This window comes from Dermacentor variabilis, chromosome 6 (genome assembly GCF_050947875.1).
Source record: "Dermacentor variabilis isolate Ectoservices chromosome 6, ASM5094787v1, whole genome shotgun sequence".
Taxonomy (NCBI): Eukaryota; Metazoa; Arthropoda; class Arachnida; order Ixodida; family Ixodidae; genus Dermacentor; species Dermacentor variabilis.
Genome location: NC_134573.1, coordinates 120,500,712 through 120,517,198, shown reverse-complemented (window position 1 = coordinate 120,517,198; position 16,487 = coordinate 120,500,712). Strand labels below are relative to the sequence as shown.

Here is a 16,487-nt window from a genome sequence, read left to right as displayed (position 1 = left end):
AAAAACCTGGCAGCTAGCCTCTGTATTCGGTCAAATTTAGAACAGTTATGGTGTGTGGGTCCCAAACTATTTTAGCATATTCAATAATTGGTCTAACTAGAGTTTTGTAAGCAAGACATTTAATTTCAGGGGTTGCCCGATTGAGGTTCTGCCTCATAGACCACAGGGCTCTAGGCTATTTGATGCACACATTTTCTGTGTGTGTATTCCAGCGTAAATCTGATGTAAAAGTTAAACCCATGTATTTGTGTTTTTCAACATTCTCGAGTTTGTTGCCATCAATGTAGTACGAGTAGCTAACGGTACGCTTTTTACGTGAAATAGACATAGACACTGATTTTTCAGGGTTTATGACCATTTGCCAATCATCGCACCATTTTAAAATTTTTTGTAGATTTAAGTTCTTCTTGGTCTTGTCTCGATTGAATTTTGTTATAAATGACGCAGTCGTCGGCAAACAAGCGCAACGGTACAGTGATGTCCATTAGGCATATCATTAATAAATACGAGAAATAAGAGTGGTCCTAGTACCGTGCACTGAGGTACACCAGACTCTACAAGTGAGGGTACAGACTGGCAGTTTCCAATTTGAACATACTGCTCTCTGCAGTGAAGGTAACACGTGAACCATTTCGTGATTGCGGGATTTTTAAATATGGCATCTATTTTGTGTAATAGCTTAGGATGAGAAACTTTGTCAAACGCCCTTGCAAAGTCTAGGTACACTATGTCGGTTTGGCCACGTGAATTGATGGTTTGGAGGAGGTCATGTACAATTTCTGTGAGTTCAGTTGTCATGGAGAGTTTTCTTCTGAACCCACGTTGACGGCTGTATAATACTGCATGGTAATCCAGATATTTAATTAAATGTTTTGATACAATATGCTCCTGTAATTTTGAACATGAGGGAAATTTTGCCGGGAAATGGGAAATTTTGAACATGAGGGTGAGGGAAATTGGCCGGTAGTTGTTGGCATCTGCTGTTGCGCCGCCTTTGTGTATGGGTACAATTTTGGCACGCTTCCAAGGACTGGGGAAACAGCCGGTAGTAATAGACGAGTGAAATATAATGGCAAGATATCTTGAAACCCACTCTGCATACCTATATAAAAATTTGTTGGGCAATTCATCTGGTCGAGGCAATTTCTTTATATTAATGTTGAGGAGCAAGAATTCCTTCTTCACTAATTACTATATCCTCTACTGGGACCCTATCGGACGCATCTCTAAAGTGCGGAACCGTACCGTTATGTTGCGTAAAAACAGACGAGAAAAAACCACTAAAGCTGTCAACCTGTTTATCGTTATTTTGGCTTGCATCCACGTGTGGTCGCTTATCTTTAAGATTAACATTGCGCCAAAATTGCTCTCCCGAACAAGTTGTTTTAACCGTTTACTTAGTTCTCGAATGCGTTCCTTATAAATAGTTGACAAATGGCAGGCATTTATAAAAACATAATAAAGGCTTTTTATGTATGCAGATACACATATTCATCATGTCATTGAGTAATACTCATCAGGCCAAGAATAATGCCTTCTTTCACTCCTTTGCGTATCCGCAGAGAATAGTGACACACCAGCAATATCCTTTGGGTTGCATTGCTTGCCTCAAGTGTTTGTCTTGGATCACATCCCACGTCGATAGGGAGCTAAAATCATGCACGCACATGGACTGACGAATGGGAAATAATTTGGTGCCATTACTGCATGCAAGGGGTAATCAGGCCGCACAGACATGAAGTAGGCTGTCGCGTGCCTCAGTTTTGACGAACTTTCTGTTTAGTACTTGTGGCCTTTTCTTGTCGCTAGGAAAAGAGACAACTGCACTACTGGGTAACCCAGCATTCAGGAAAGCGCTAACAAACGCATCCGCAAGGGAGGGGAGGTGGGGGTTGGGCAGTGTCACTCCCAAGCAGGAGCATACTTTTATCCAGCCACCCCCTTGCAAAACACAAGACACAAGCCGACTCTGACTTCCTTTATTTTTTTTCCTTGTACAAATAAAAACAAATAAACACACACATAACAAATAAAATAATTCATGAAAGAGCAAGCGTTAGCTGGCAGAACTCGAGCCAGCTAACAGCTACATGTACATTGTCCCCATCCACCTGATGGTTTTCATGAAAGCCTCTGCACACATTCAGAACGCCTCTAACAAAAAAATAGGCGTCAACGGTGATCCGGTTTAGTCCACCGCTGTAGCGATAAAAAATGAAGTGAGCGTAGCCTGGTGGAATACAGAGTTGGGCGAGTAGATTGGAGACCTGGGAGTAAGTCAGTTGCTTACTTTCTTTGGACCTGCAATAGAGAATGCATACCGGACAAAACTGTCATTAACAGGTCCCTGTGTAAACTGGGGGGTGAGAGAAAGTTAATTTATTCTGGAGATATTTGCCTGGCACTATGCCTAGCTTGCTGCTCCAGATGAATAGAATTAAAAATGAAATTATGAGCACAGTGCACAACTGATACACAACAAACAAAACGCAGCACCTAAAACTCAACTGTAAGAGACCTGTGTCTCTTGGAGAACACGATGGTGCCTTCATTGCGAGAGATACACAGGCAGTTCTAGCTGATGGGCCAAGGAAGTTTCTTAGTTCAGAGGATGACAGTCGGTGAATGTCAAGCGTGAACATTCGGGCCCTACTTTCTAGTGTATATAGCATGCAAGTGCAGAATAGGTGGGCTATATCTTCCCACACTTTGCACAAAGGGCACGGTTGTGACCTAATGTGTTTGATTTTATGCAGGAAATTCTTTGTTTGCCATGTTCAGATTGAATTTGCAGACATGGCCCTATTGTGCCTGTTAAGGCCTTGTGGCATGCAAAACTCACACATAAGTTCGTAAGTGCTAATAGATCTGCACTGCTTTTTCAAATCAGTCCAGACTGCATGGTCCACATACCACGGAAAACCCTACACCAGAGCTGATCCATGACTCCTACAGAGAAAGGTATTGCATGTATCTTTATAGTGTTGTGCGCTGAATCAGCACTATAGTCTGCATGTACAGTTGCAATCAAAAGTTTGGGAACCAAAGGGGCTACATTTTTTTTTTCCACAGCCTGAGCATTCCGGCTGAAATCGAAAGCGTGCGCGTATCCCCACGTGCTTGACCAACATAATGTATTAAACCAATTCCAGGCCATACACCTGTGCTTGAATATATTTTAAGTTTTTTCTGGTGCTATGGTCACCAAATTTTTGATTGTGGCTGTGCATTGCCCACTACACTGCAGTGAGAAGGCAGCCAATGCAGAGCAAAGTTGGTGTGCATACCACAGGGTCCTGTGTGCCGTCTGTAGTAGATGCCTCATTTGACATTTTGGAGGTTCATAAAAACGAATTACTGAGACACACAATAAACACAAGTCGATGTGATTGCGTCCCGAGATCGAGCTGCGTAGGTGGCAGCACTGCTGCCGTATTATTGGAGATAGGTGGTTAGCAGTAAGTACTGAAATGCATACTGCAGCGCTTCTCTGCTGGTGATTTCAGCTTATATTTCGCTAAAGCGTACTGACAATTCTTCCTCCAGATGGAAATCCTTGCTGCAAATGTGCAGAGCATTCCTATATTGCATGAAAGAAGAGCAAACTGTCATTCAACGGGGGGGCTGCATTCAGTCACTTTGCTTCTGCATTTCCTTAGAGCTGTTTGTGCACATTCCGCTTGCTTTGTGCGCAACCCGAAACATATAACTAAAATCCTGTAAATGTGTTAAATGTTAATGTGCACGCTATTTCACAGCTGCTATCACCTTTTGTGTGTATATATGTGAAGTCCAGAACAGCTATCAAGCTTGGCAATTTATTATCAAGTTATGCCCCAACCACTGGCACGCGCCGGAAAGCTTCGGCGCGCGCTGAAGGGTCAAATGCGTCAAAGCGTCGGTCGGAAACGCGGCGAAGCGGAACGTCGCGCAGCGATTATGTCTACTGCCGATGCTAGAAGTTTGCCGACGCGCGGCGAAGCTGCGCCGGCGTGCACCAATGAGAGGCTGCGACGAGTCGCACGCGTCAACCAATCGAAGGCTGCACAGCCTCCGGCTGCTATGCCTGTAATGGCCGCCGAAGTGGAGGCTCCGGCATCAACGATCGTCCGAGTTTTTGGACGCACGACGCGCGCGACAGTGTTCCTAAAAGACAGTGTTGTAATAGTAGACCGACAACGACACGACCGACCGACCGACGACAGTGGGTTGTGGCAGTGCGACGTGGATCCGAAGCGACTTCGAACGACGCCGACTAATCCAACCTGCCCACTGGGTTCCGCCGGGCTCAGTGCGATCGTCTGCTAAAATAGCCAACCGAATCACGATTACCGCAACGTCTGTGCTTGTTGTGTATGTATTTTGTTGTGCCCAAAACGAATGGAAACATGTTTACGAGTTCCGAAGTCTGGATAATCAGCACTCGCCTATCGCCGATGTTGTTTACGTTACGCGTAGGCCTAGCGGGTCCATCGAGTTCGTAACTGACGAGTGAACGAGGCCAGCTAAGAAACTCTGTCGAAGGAAGTGAATTTTCAGGTCCGTTTGGTGCTGCAGTGATTTAAAATATGGCACTCCTGACTTCGTGTGATGTGTGATGTGGTGAATGAACCGTGTGGAAGTTGGGTTGGTCAACCGCGGCGTGTTTCGTGTGGTGTCGGTTGACTCAAGTGTCACGGCCAAGCTCTGCGCTGTTTCCAGTGGTAAAGATAACTTCCGAAAGCGAAATACACTAGTAGCCGAACTATTACAAGTACTTACATAATCAGCCGTGCCGCCTGTTTCAGCTGACACTGCGTTCTTCTATTCGGCATGTGAATCCAGTTCAGTACAAGTTCACTGTACTCATTCACTCACTTCTTTCTAGTGCGTCCGTCTTTTGGGCTAGTTGGGCATAAATCGCTCGTGTAGCAATCAAGAACACTGACGCACTGAAGCATACGTGACAATGCAGTCATGTTTGAGTCAGTGTGTCGTTATAGTTGAGCACTGCAAAAAGAAATTATCTGTTTGCAACGTGTGCCCTGTGTGCAGTGCATAGCAGGACCTGCATCAGGCAAGACCTATGCGTGTAGCAGCGTATACCACGATTGCTTTGATGCCCGCTTCAGAAGCAGCAAGTACTGAGTCAATGAAACTGTAATTGATTTTTTATCTCACTTTTTGCTTATGGAAAGTGTAGATGGTGTGAGTGCATTGTGGGGAAGGTGAAAAGGTGTCGTCAGTGTTTTGTGCAGTCAGTATGCTTAAACTGCTGGAATCCCTTCAGCTTCTACTAAAATGTTTCTTGCTGCGATACTATAAATTGTAGTCAGGACAAAGATCTACTCAAAACCAAGTTACTAATGCATCTGCGCAGAATGTGTTTGATTAACAAGTTAACGCTTCCACAACAACAATATGCCGATGCACAGCATATGTGCTTACAATAAATACATTCCGTAAAGGTGAACGACTGGGATCAAACTTTGTAGTAGCACCGTAAAAAGTGCTGCCATGCGTATCAGCCACAACGAAACTGCTGCACATCCAACCTTCTTCCTTGGAGGCACTTCTATAAAGACTGTTCGGGCCCTTCCCATTCTGGGTGTAGCATTTAGCTGTTCTCTCAACTTTTCCGCATATGTCACCAGCACTGTATGTAAGCACCGGCCCTTTCTTGGGTTTGTGTCGCGTGTCTCCCTTCCCTGATGACCTAAGGTTTTCCGAGCACTCTACACTTCTATCATTCTGTCACGACTTGAGTACTGCTCATCAGTATAGTTCCCGTACCAAACTCGCGACGCTAACAAACTCAAGCTTGTTCAGCGCCGGACAATACGCACCCTTTACTCCCGTCTTTTCGGTTGTCACAAGCTCATGCCAGCCTTCGAGGATTGCCTCAAACCCCTCAAGTAGCACACCCTGCAATACCAGCACAACATTGCACTAGTCTATACTGCAGGGTGCTTGACGACTCTCTGGATAGCACTAATATTTCTTCAGTTCGTCTGAACAAGTGGTCAGCACAGTCTGAGCCCTCATCGCGCCTCTATGGCCCGACACCACAACTCCATGATTATATCTGGCATGCAGAGCTTTCTCTCCACCCCCCCTGGCGATTGGGATTCTCCTTCCTTGGAACCAGACTGAATTGGCACTCGTGTGTGTTGTGCACCTGTGAAATGTGTGCGTGTGTGCCGTGCTGTGTTATTGAGCAAGTGTGTGTGCACATGGAGAGGAAGGAAGTGTCTTCTGCATCCTGCAAATTCCTGCTCTAGATGGCTGGTTATTAGATGCTCTAACATACAGGCATCAGCCTTCTTTTTAGACTAGTGTGCCAAGTTACCACTAAGATTATTATTGTTGTTATTATTATTATTGTTATTATTAGAATCATCACTTTGACCACGTTGATTGTGTTGAAGCCAGCGTGACACATAATTCAAAATATTTCTGGAGCTTTGTGGGCTCTCCTTTCTAAAAAGAGTGCCAAAGATCTAAGTCTTCTTCATGAAAATAGTGGTGTTGTCTCGAACACTGCTGATGCCTTTGCAGAACATTTCTGTTTGCTATATGGTGTGAAATATGCTTCAAGTAACCTTCCTTCTCAGTCTGGCGCAGTGTATGCTAACAGTCAATGAAAACCTCGTTTCCAAGTATATGAAGTGCCTTAAACTTTGCCTTAAACTTTCCCTTTCTTGTGGTGCTGATGGTATTTCCTCCACAGAGCTTAACCCTTTGAGACGCTGTCTACACAATTGGGCACAGCAGGAGCGTGCATCAATAGCAAAAGCACTGATGAAAGTAATGGTATTTAAAATGTGTTTCATACATCTTGAAACACTTATTATTGGAACTGTGCTGCAATTTTGAATAACGTGCAGAATGTTTTAACAAAATGAGTGGGAAGGTAGACGGCTGGGTGTTGTTACTCTGTGTCAGTACGTTGTATGTAGCGAGTTCACTTCTTTCATTGTTTTTTACAATGTCGTGCACCAGGCATAATTGTCAAGTGGCTGGATAAGTGCTTTTCAAGCTTTTCAAAACACGATATAGTACATGTTCTCATATTTTGTGTTCCTGTAGTGAGTTTTCGCATGGAGTCGAAATTTTGTAAACTTGACAAAACTCGCTAAACAATTGAAAATTCTTAATATTTGCTGCAGCTGTACACTTTCTACGATTCTGAGTATGCAAGAGATGTGGTGAAAGCAACTTTTCAATCAACGGGATAAAGTGGTGTCTGAAAGGGTTAAGACGTATGGAAGCATACTTGTTCCTCGTTCTCACAAGCATCTTCAATAGTTCCCTAAAGTCTAGTACCTCTTCTAGCACTCGGAAGGTAGCATGAGCATTGCCCATGCACAAATCAGGTGCTGGATGTGCAGTTACTAACTGCCGACCTATATCTATCCTCTTCAGTGAGTCAGGTGTTTGAATCAATATGGGATTCCTCGCTTTCTGTTAGTGCTAAGAGCATTTTAATAAATGAACAGCATGACTTTGTGTGCCGACAACTTAAGAACTATTTCAGACTGTCAACAGTGTTCACCACTGCATCGACTTCCAAAAAGACTTTTCACTCTCAAACTGGTGCAGAAAAAATAAGTACTCTTAAATGCTTCCAACACTAGAGCATTAAGTTATATGCACAAAACGCACCATGTGAAATTTTGATACACCCTACGTGATGCTCCACTCCTTAGGGTCGATGAAATGAAAGATCTTGGTGTGTACTTAGACAAAATGCTAAGCTTCTCTTCACATAGATAATTACACAAGATGCCCTTCACGCTCTTGGAATTGCTTGCCGTATATTGCATGATTTCCACTCACCTGTTGTGTTTCTCAAATTCTGCTGTGTGCCTCCAACTACTAGAGTATGCCTCTGTAGGAGGGGGGTGCAATGAGCAAATCTAATTCTGACCTCATTGAACGCATCCAGAATAAAATGATGTCTATCTTCAAGCACCACTTTTGCCATTCTGGCAACCACAGTTGAGCCTTCTCAAATATATTTCAACTCGCACCTCTAGATTCAAGTCTTAATTAATCGCACCTTTTGTTCCTGTATAAGGTGGTCCATGACATTATACATTCCTTAAAGCTCGTTAAGTGCACCAGTACAGAGGCTCTCTAGCTGTTCCTGGGCACTACAATGAAAATTTGAATGATTGATTATTATCGTAGTATAAAATTGTGCTTTTTAAGTATGTACTAGTATACTATTTTAGTGCAGTAGCTTTTGTGCAATTAAAAAAAGGGCATGAATTAAGAAGAGAGAGAGAAAATGATAAATAAAAGGTAGGGAGGTTAGGAGGCACGATGGATGCTGACCTTGTTAGAGAAGGACGCCTGTGGTCGTCGTTCTGGCATGAATTAGGAAAGTGCAATAATATGCTATGTGCCTGATCATATGCATTGTGCTATTAATTTCTTCTGAGTTTTAATAATGGCTGGCTACTGTATGCAGTTTTGTGCAATAAAATATGCCACAGCAATTATTGCGTGCCTCGCAGAACAAATTGAATATATCTTTCTCAGTCAAGACATCATAGCAGGCTGAAAACAATAAACTGCAATTTTTCTTTTTGTGGTGACGAAGTGTATAAATTCTGAAAATAACCTGTTTATATATTTCTTATACTATGCAAATGAGCTGCTCCCATACATGCGAATAAGTGCTTCAATAGTACGACTTGGCAAAGGGCAACGAAAGACTCCTATTAAAACCCTCTAATTCTCAAGCTTGTATTATCTGATGGTATGTCATTTCATTAATGTAAAGAAAGGCAAACTTTATATGTGGAAACCAGTTACAATAGAACATGGCCCTTACACTGTGAAAATGTTTTGTAGCAATAAACTCAATGTGAAGGCCTCCAGATGCGGTGTTGATGCATCAAAACAACCTAGAATAATAGAGGTGCTCCATGGGCTAGATTTGGCAGAATCAAGAATTGGGGGGAGACAAGATACGAATTACATACATTTTAGCTATTCTAGTTTTTTTTTTTTTTTTGTGAGTGCTACAGGTGTTTCAATTCTGTTTTGCTGATTTTCTCAGAAGCCACTTTTTCACGTTTCTCTCATGCACCAACAAGCATAATTATATTGACACGGATGCTTTATCTGTATCCGGTTACCGTATTTCACCGGCTTAAAAATGTTAAAACGTTATCGCTCGGTGCAGGATGCGCCTGAACGTATCGGAAGTTTCGCGAATGTTATCGATGGTTCTGTCTGTTGTCGACGAACCTTGGTAATCTGATTGCATACGCGACACGAATTGTGTTGTAGTTTCTGGAAGGCGCGCGGGCACCAGCGAATAGGCTGTAACTTTCGACGACTGACGTATGCAAACGGACGCGCTTGACCCGCAGATGAGATTTTCTACGATTGCCGACATTGCTCGCCGCTATCGTTGCGATTGAGCCGGCACTATTTATTTACCGTCACTACTACGTGGCAATATTTCCAACACAGATTTTTTTCAGTTATAACATTGCACGCCTAATTCTTACATAGTTGGCTGTGCAATAAGCTACCAAAAAATGAAATGGTACAACAGTTTTTTATATATGGCATCGTCGTGCAGGTGTTTGCAAAGCGATCTTGCAGACAGACGACGCGCGAGCGCTGATGTCGATATTTTGTACACTATTGTTACTTCAAAAATAAAAACGAACTGTTGCGGCAGGTGTATATTCATTATGCAAACGTGTTTTTTGTATCTAAAAGCACATACAGATCACAACCTTATTGTTTCAAGCTTAGTTTACAGCAGGCTGTTTTAGGCCGGACTTTGACGGATGAAGACGGAATAGTCCAGCAACAGTGCGCCGCAGCCGAGGAGCGAGCTTCGGCGCGCGTCGGAGCTTGTCTCCAGTGGTTGCGCGCCCTTTCCCTCCAGCCGAAGCGAAGCGACGCGTTCGCTTGCCAGCGCGCGCCGAAGCTTTCGGCGCGTGCCAGTGGTTGGGGCATTATGCCACTCTGACTGACAAAACGTTTTACGACTGCAACATTGATCCACTAGCAGTTATTTTATTGTAGTAACATAAAAACAACGCATCTAAGAACAGAAAGATAAAAAGGAAAGGCAGGGTTATGTGCAATACACTGATGCAAAGAGTTGAAATTATTTTAAAGGCCAGAAACACCATGTCATTTCCTTTATCGAAACAAACAATGGTTGCTACCCTCAATCAAGCTACCACTGTCACACTGAAGGGCGTATAGTACTAGTCACCACCAAATCAATGTTAAGACGTCATATCCTAGTGACTGCCATGTAACAGCTAATCTTTGCTCACGCAACACACTATTCTCACTCTCCTTTTGCAGCAAGAACCAAAGTACTAAACTGCAACAATTTACTTACAAGACAAATTATTTCTTCACAGTGGGATCAGAACCAACTAATAAAGTAACACTCAGGCACAGGCAAGGCTGGTCACGAACGTGAGCTCCTAAGCGATGCCTTAAATGAAGTGTATAGCACTTCTTAATTAAGTTAATTAAGACAGACACTCTTTTCTAATATAGTATGTTTGTGGTATCACAAAAAATGCGGAATCACCAACATATTGTGCAAAAAGTTGCTAAAAGGCTTCACTCTTCACTGCAACATCTACATTGTTTAGAAGGACACAAAATGCATTTTCCGGTATTCTTGAAACGTAAAGCGGTAACAAAATTGAAATGATTGTGGAGAACAGAGGACTTGACGCTCACATATCATGCGCTTGACACATGCTGTCACTGGTCCTCACAATCATTAGCCTGTATTTATGTTCACTGCAGGATGAAGGACTCTCCCAGTGATCTGCAATTTCCCCTGTCTAGTGTTAGCTGATTCCAACTTGTGCTTGCAAATTTCCTAATTTCATTGCCTCACCTAATTTTCTGCTGTCCTCAACTGCACTTCCCTTCCCTCGGCACTCATTCTGCAACACTTGGTCCACCGGTCACCCGCCCTATGCATTCCCTATGCATGGCCTGCTAAGATCCCGTTTTTGAAACGTGAAGTTTTCTTTGCCAGTGTGAGGGAAAGGCCACGTGTAGTGAGGGCGCTCGGAGAACAGCAGCGCACATACAAGGGGCATGGCAAAAGTATGGTTAAGTGCATTTCTGTTCTCTCTGGTACACTGTTGGTAGCAAAGTAGCGGCGTGAGCCAAGTCTCAGGCCGTTGAAAGGTCCGAGGCTAACAACTCTGTTAAAGTGCACGCGAGCGTTGCCAAGTGAATAATTTCAAGCTTCGTCGCAATGGTTAATTGTTCTAGGTGTCGTTTAGAGCTTTGCTGCCCAACCATCTTCACAGCGTAAATCGGAGACATTTTTTTTTAGAATGCGATGCATGATAGCTGGGACGCCCTGTACATACAGGTACACTTCTTTCCACTTTGACCCCCCCCCCATCCTCCCCTCCCCTTCTAATGCTCACGAATTAATATGACTCCCAGCTCCCCACTGCTTAGCGAGGACACAACAATGTGACAACCATCAACCAAGCAAGCGCGCTGGTGGCGATAGTAAAAAGGGGGAAAGATAAACTGGGAGCGCGACTTGGTGTCTGGTTCGACCATTGAGCTGCTGCTGGGCAACAGTAGAATTAGTAAAAAAACAAGTGCTAACAAAGCTCCCAACGCTGTCCCGTTGCTTTATCCCTGATATTTTTGAAATCTAGGTTTTGACATATCCGGAGTCTGGCGCAAGAACCTTTGAGAGTTAAGAGGTGAAAAACACACGGGCAGAAAACCTAATTAATACTCCAAGATATCAAAGTTCAAGTCAAAGTCCGATGTCAATGAGGCGGTACCTTGAAAGGACAAATAAATAGATGCCTGCGGCAACTTACTCTTCAGGAAGGCCGTTAAACCAGGATTGGCACAGGTGCCACAGCCTTTCGAATTGTTGGAATGAGAGACCACTGCCAGTTGTGAAGCCCGTTTCTGCTCTCATGAGCGAATGAGTGGTCTTGGTAGAGAGCTGTCCCCAGGGACCCGACTCAGCAGCTGCATGCCATCCTGCTGATGACAACCTTTGAACGCCTACGCCTGCAAAATTCACAAAGACATTCTCCAACGTCATGGCCTGCAAGAAAAAAAAAAAAGCACTGAAAGATGACACGTGAGGCTCCACCTGTATATGTAGCGATATGTTAATGGCACATAACCACTACGTACATCTGCAGGTTGTACTACTTTGCTGTGTACATTACACTGCAAGGACACTTACGGAAAATGTGGCTGCATTAAGCTACAAGTACAATGGCGCTGAAGTTTTTGGCCTGAGAAAAATTGATGTAGAAAAAATAACAGTTTTGAGTTCGCATACTGCTAAATATATCATGGGAGATGTAGCTTGCGAATACGTGCGCGAGCATTCGCTTGCAAATGCTAAGAGTGCATTGGTCCGAGCTTAGCAAGCAGTTAACGCTCAGCTAAAACTGTCAGTTGTCGTCGGCTTCTCAAGCGCCTACTTCGCTCCGTGACAGTGACATTTCTGCACAAAGTTCAGGAATTAATATCTCGAAACTGGCGCCATCCTGAGAATTAGTTCTAAGTGGATCCACTGTGCAAACGCCACGGCTAGAATTTGTGAATCGGAATATGGGCCATAATATAATTAGTTATAAACTTAATTAGTGAATTTATCTTTATTAGTCGATTATGCATTTCAATTTTTTTTGCAAGTAGTGTCCGCCTGTTCGAGTAGACCAGCTCACGAACTAGAATTGTGCTATCTGCAACAGGCAACTTATAGAAAAGTTTGAAAGTGTTCGCTGAAAAAACCCGGTATATATACACTCAGGTAAATCGCACAATACCACGCCACAGGACTGACAAGAGCGATGAAACAGAATTACACAATTACTGCGCAGGGCGCAGGCCACATGATTTCGATTTTGGCAAGCGCACTAGAGCTCACGAGGTACGCGACGCACATTGCATTATTTTAGAACATTTTCAAATTCATTGGAACCTCTGTGCTTATTCATTTTTAATTTTCATATCAGACACAAAGCGCTACGAACCGAATGTGTGTGTTTTCTTTAACACCTCAGCTTTTCGTACCGCAACCGGAATTAGCCCTGTTGAGCTTTGTTTAGGAGGCGGAACATGGCGCAGCCTCGACGGCGCTGTCGTCTTGGAGAGAGATAGCGCCCACTGGCGGCAGCTCCTTTTTGCCATCCTGGCACATTCAAAAGACGCCGGGTAACATCAGACGTTTGGGGGGAGCACTTCCCACCATTTACGCTCAAACTAACCAGTAGATGCATTTCCCCAGTTGATGAGACGGCGTACACTCGCCCCCTTATTCATTTATTATTTTAACACATGGGACCGATGCAATAGCCCAGTTCTCTTGGCTGCATAATCATGTAACCTAATTCGCAGGACGGTAAACGAAACTATGCATACACTGAGGAAGGCAATTAGTGGGGCCACTCTAAATACTAGCATATGTAGCCAGAAAGCGCATGTTGCACGTTATCCTCGCGGGCTTCCATGGACAAGCGTATGTGCCTGTAGCGAGCGTCCCAAGGAATTACCATTGCATGGCGGGAACTGTGCAAATCGGACTCATTCGGACATTCCGTCGAGGAAAATGGCTAACATATCTAAACACGAAGTGGTACGAAAATTCCGACAAGTTTTGCAGAAGCTGGACATTGGAACAGGGAGCCAGTTTAGATCCGGATAGGGCTTGATCGCAATCGAATGTGCTTGTGTGACATCAGTATAATGGAGCACAGTCGTAAATTAATGGCGTGATGACTAACTTTACACAAGCAAAACACATACAAGACGTGCTGCAACTATCTAGGTAATGAAAAAAAAAACGAACAAAAAGATCTGCAGACATGCCAGCAATTATTTTGCTCAAAATGGGATTGTTTTAGAAGGAAAAAAGACTTTTTGTTGTACTTCTGCGAAGGAGAGTGAATTAAGGTAGCAAAATTATGTGAATAATTGCGTGCCAAAATAAATGGCTACAACAATCATTGGGCACGCACCAACATCCTCATCTCGAATGCGTAAGCCAGTGCATCCGTCGTTAAACATCTGAAATTGAGCACTTTGTCTTGGGGGTCTTTACCTGCTGTCTTTGAAGCCTTGCAATCGTTTTCTGCGGAAATTTGCCCTTGAATATGCATGATGTCCTTTGGCTGTAGAATGTATCTTGAGGAAATAGTACAGATTCCTGCAATACATAGAATGACAGGCAGGAGGTAAGCAATACTGGAGGCTTCAAAGCAATTGAATGTAAACTAATAATAATAAATTATGGGATTTCACGTGCCAAAACCACTTTCTGATTCCGAGGCACGCCGTAGTGGAGGACCCCGGAAATTTCGAACACCCGGGGTTCTTTAACGTGCACCTAAATGTCCTTGAAAACATAAACCTAAAAGCATTGAAATGTCCTTCGTGCAGGGAGCTGTTCATCAGCGACACCGTATGTATCCACGAGCAAGTTGAGTGTAGTATTCGGAATGAGGACTTCGGCGTAAATGCCGCGATCCAGCCCGGGTCATTCGCGTCTTCCGGCGACATCGTATCACCGGTGACGATTTCCATAGCGGTAATGAGTGACTTGCGGTGATAGGCCTAGGCCTACACGCCTTTGCACGCTGAGATTGAAAATTCGAATGCAGGAAATGTTGAGAAAGAGTCCACCCACCGAAATAAATCTGGTATCCACGGAATCCGTGTAACTTGCTGCTTTAGTTGGTATGCAATTCACTTGAATTTGGGGTGAATAACCTCGTGAAATCATTGATGATATCGGGAGCCAATGTTTGCGCGTCCGCACTAGTGGCGCCCCACTACAACCCCCCTGGGGAAGTACAAAGCAGTCGCTTTTCTTTAACCGTTGACGGAAGTTTTGAGTACGTCGAGGTTGTTACAGAGTGAAGAGTTAGCAGCACTGGGCTGCAGCCATGAACTTTAAGGCACTAAAGAAGCCGGAGTTGTTTAAAGGGTGTTGCGTTTCGCCTGCGACACGTGGTTTTGCCGGCGCGACTGCGGCGGGGCGGCAGACATTTTGGCCCGATCGTCGTCGCCGCAACGCTCATCGCCAGGTGTTTCCAGGCGCGACTGCGGCGATGCGACCGCAAAGGATCACCCTCTCCTTCCAGTCATTGTGCCTGAACCAGGCGATGCGACAGCAGGGGCACCCTCTCCTTCCAGTCATTGTGCCCGAACCAGGCGATGCGAAAGCAGGGATCATCCTCTCATTACAGTCATTGTGCCCGACCGGCAGCGCTACGACAGGGTGCTACGACATTGTGCTCGACATGGTGCTACGGCAGCGCTACGACAGTGTGCGTCACCATTAGCCCATTGTACATTCACGTGCTCGTCTTTTGAGGGGTTCCTTCTTGCCCTCAACTGCGAGAGTATAAAAACAGCTGCCCCCGGACGCCAAGAGGAGGGCTCCGATTTCTTCTGTTGAGTAAAGTGCTCTCCCGTCTCTCTACTTCGGTCAACCTGACCGCCAACTCTTTGCGATGTTAAAATAAACAAGTTGTTTTGTTGTTACCAGTCGACTCATGCTTTGCCGGGACCTTCGGATGCTTCCAGTTGTACCCCAGGCCGCCAGGCCAACGCTACCCTTGGGGCTTGCGACCCAGGTACAACCACGGGCGTCAGCGCCGAGTTCCCAACAGATCGTACCAGCGGTGCGATCCAAACATCTGGTTGGCAGCGGTGAGATCGCCTCCGACTTCAAACAACTGTCTGCCAGCGGTGAGATCGCGACAACGGAGGCCAGCAGCGAAGAGATGCAGTTGACTGTATGCTGAACAGCTCAACAACGATCCGGGAGCAGTGCAACGAGCCCTGTGTGACGACTGGTTGCCTGCAGCGGAACGACTGCGCGGAATTCCTGCCTGCGAGGTTTGGTGAGTGCGGGACTTTCTTCTTCTGAGCTTTGCCAGGCTTTTGTTAGTGTCAGAAACAGAGCTGGTAATTGTGGTTGTCGTTGCTGCCGGGTTAGTTTGCGGCAAGACAATAATAGGCAGTAGAGAAAGCAGCATTCAGAGCAGCCATGGATTTGAAGTCGTTGCGCAAACCGAAATTGTTGGAGCTTGCAAGAGAGTTGGGTCTGGATGTCTCGGACAAACTCAGAAAACCAGAACTGCTAAAGGCTATTCTTGAGTTAGAGGCTGAGGATGACGAGCTGTCGGAATGCCTTGAGACTATTGAGGAGAGGTCAAAAAGACAGGAGCGCGAACTTAAAGAGCAAAAAGAGAGACAGGAGCGCGAACTTAAAGAACAGAAAGAAAAAGAAGAGCATGAACCTAAAGAACAGAAAGAGCGAGAGCAACAAGAGAAAAAAGAAGAGCGCGAACACGCTTTGGAAATGAAGCGTCTCGAGGTAGAGATGGAACGCGCTCGTAATGGAAGTCAGGCACACGGTGCAGGAGAACGAGTATTGTTCAAAATGACTGACCTGATGCGGCCGTTTAAGCTTGGAGAGGACATTGGTTTGTTCC

At 44.8% G+C, this 16,487-nt stretch overlaps 1 long non-coding RNA gene across 1 annotated transcript; it reads right to left on the bottom strand.

Annotated features, from left to right (window-relative positions):
* Positions 1-1,963: 1,963 nt before the first annotated feature.
* LOC142585126 (uncharacterized) lies at positions 1,964-14,493 on the bottom strand. Its single transcript, XR_012829034.1, has 3 exons — positions 14,087-14,493; positions 11,841-12,076; positions 1,964-2,301 (listed from the first exon to the last, which is right to left on the bottom strand). It is a non-coding gene; the product is annotated as an uncharacterized LOC142585126 (long non-coding RNA).
* Positions 14,494-16,487: the final 1,994 nt, after the last annotated feature.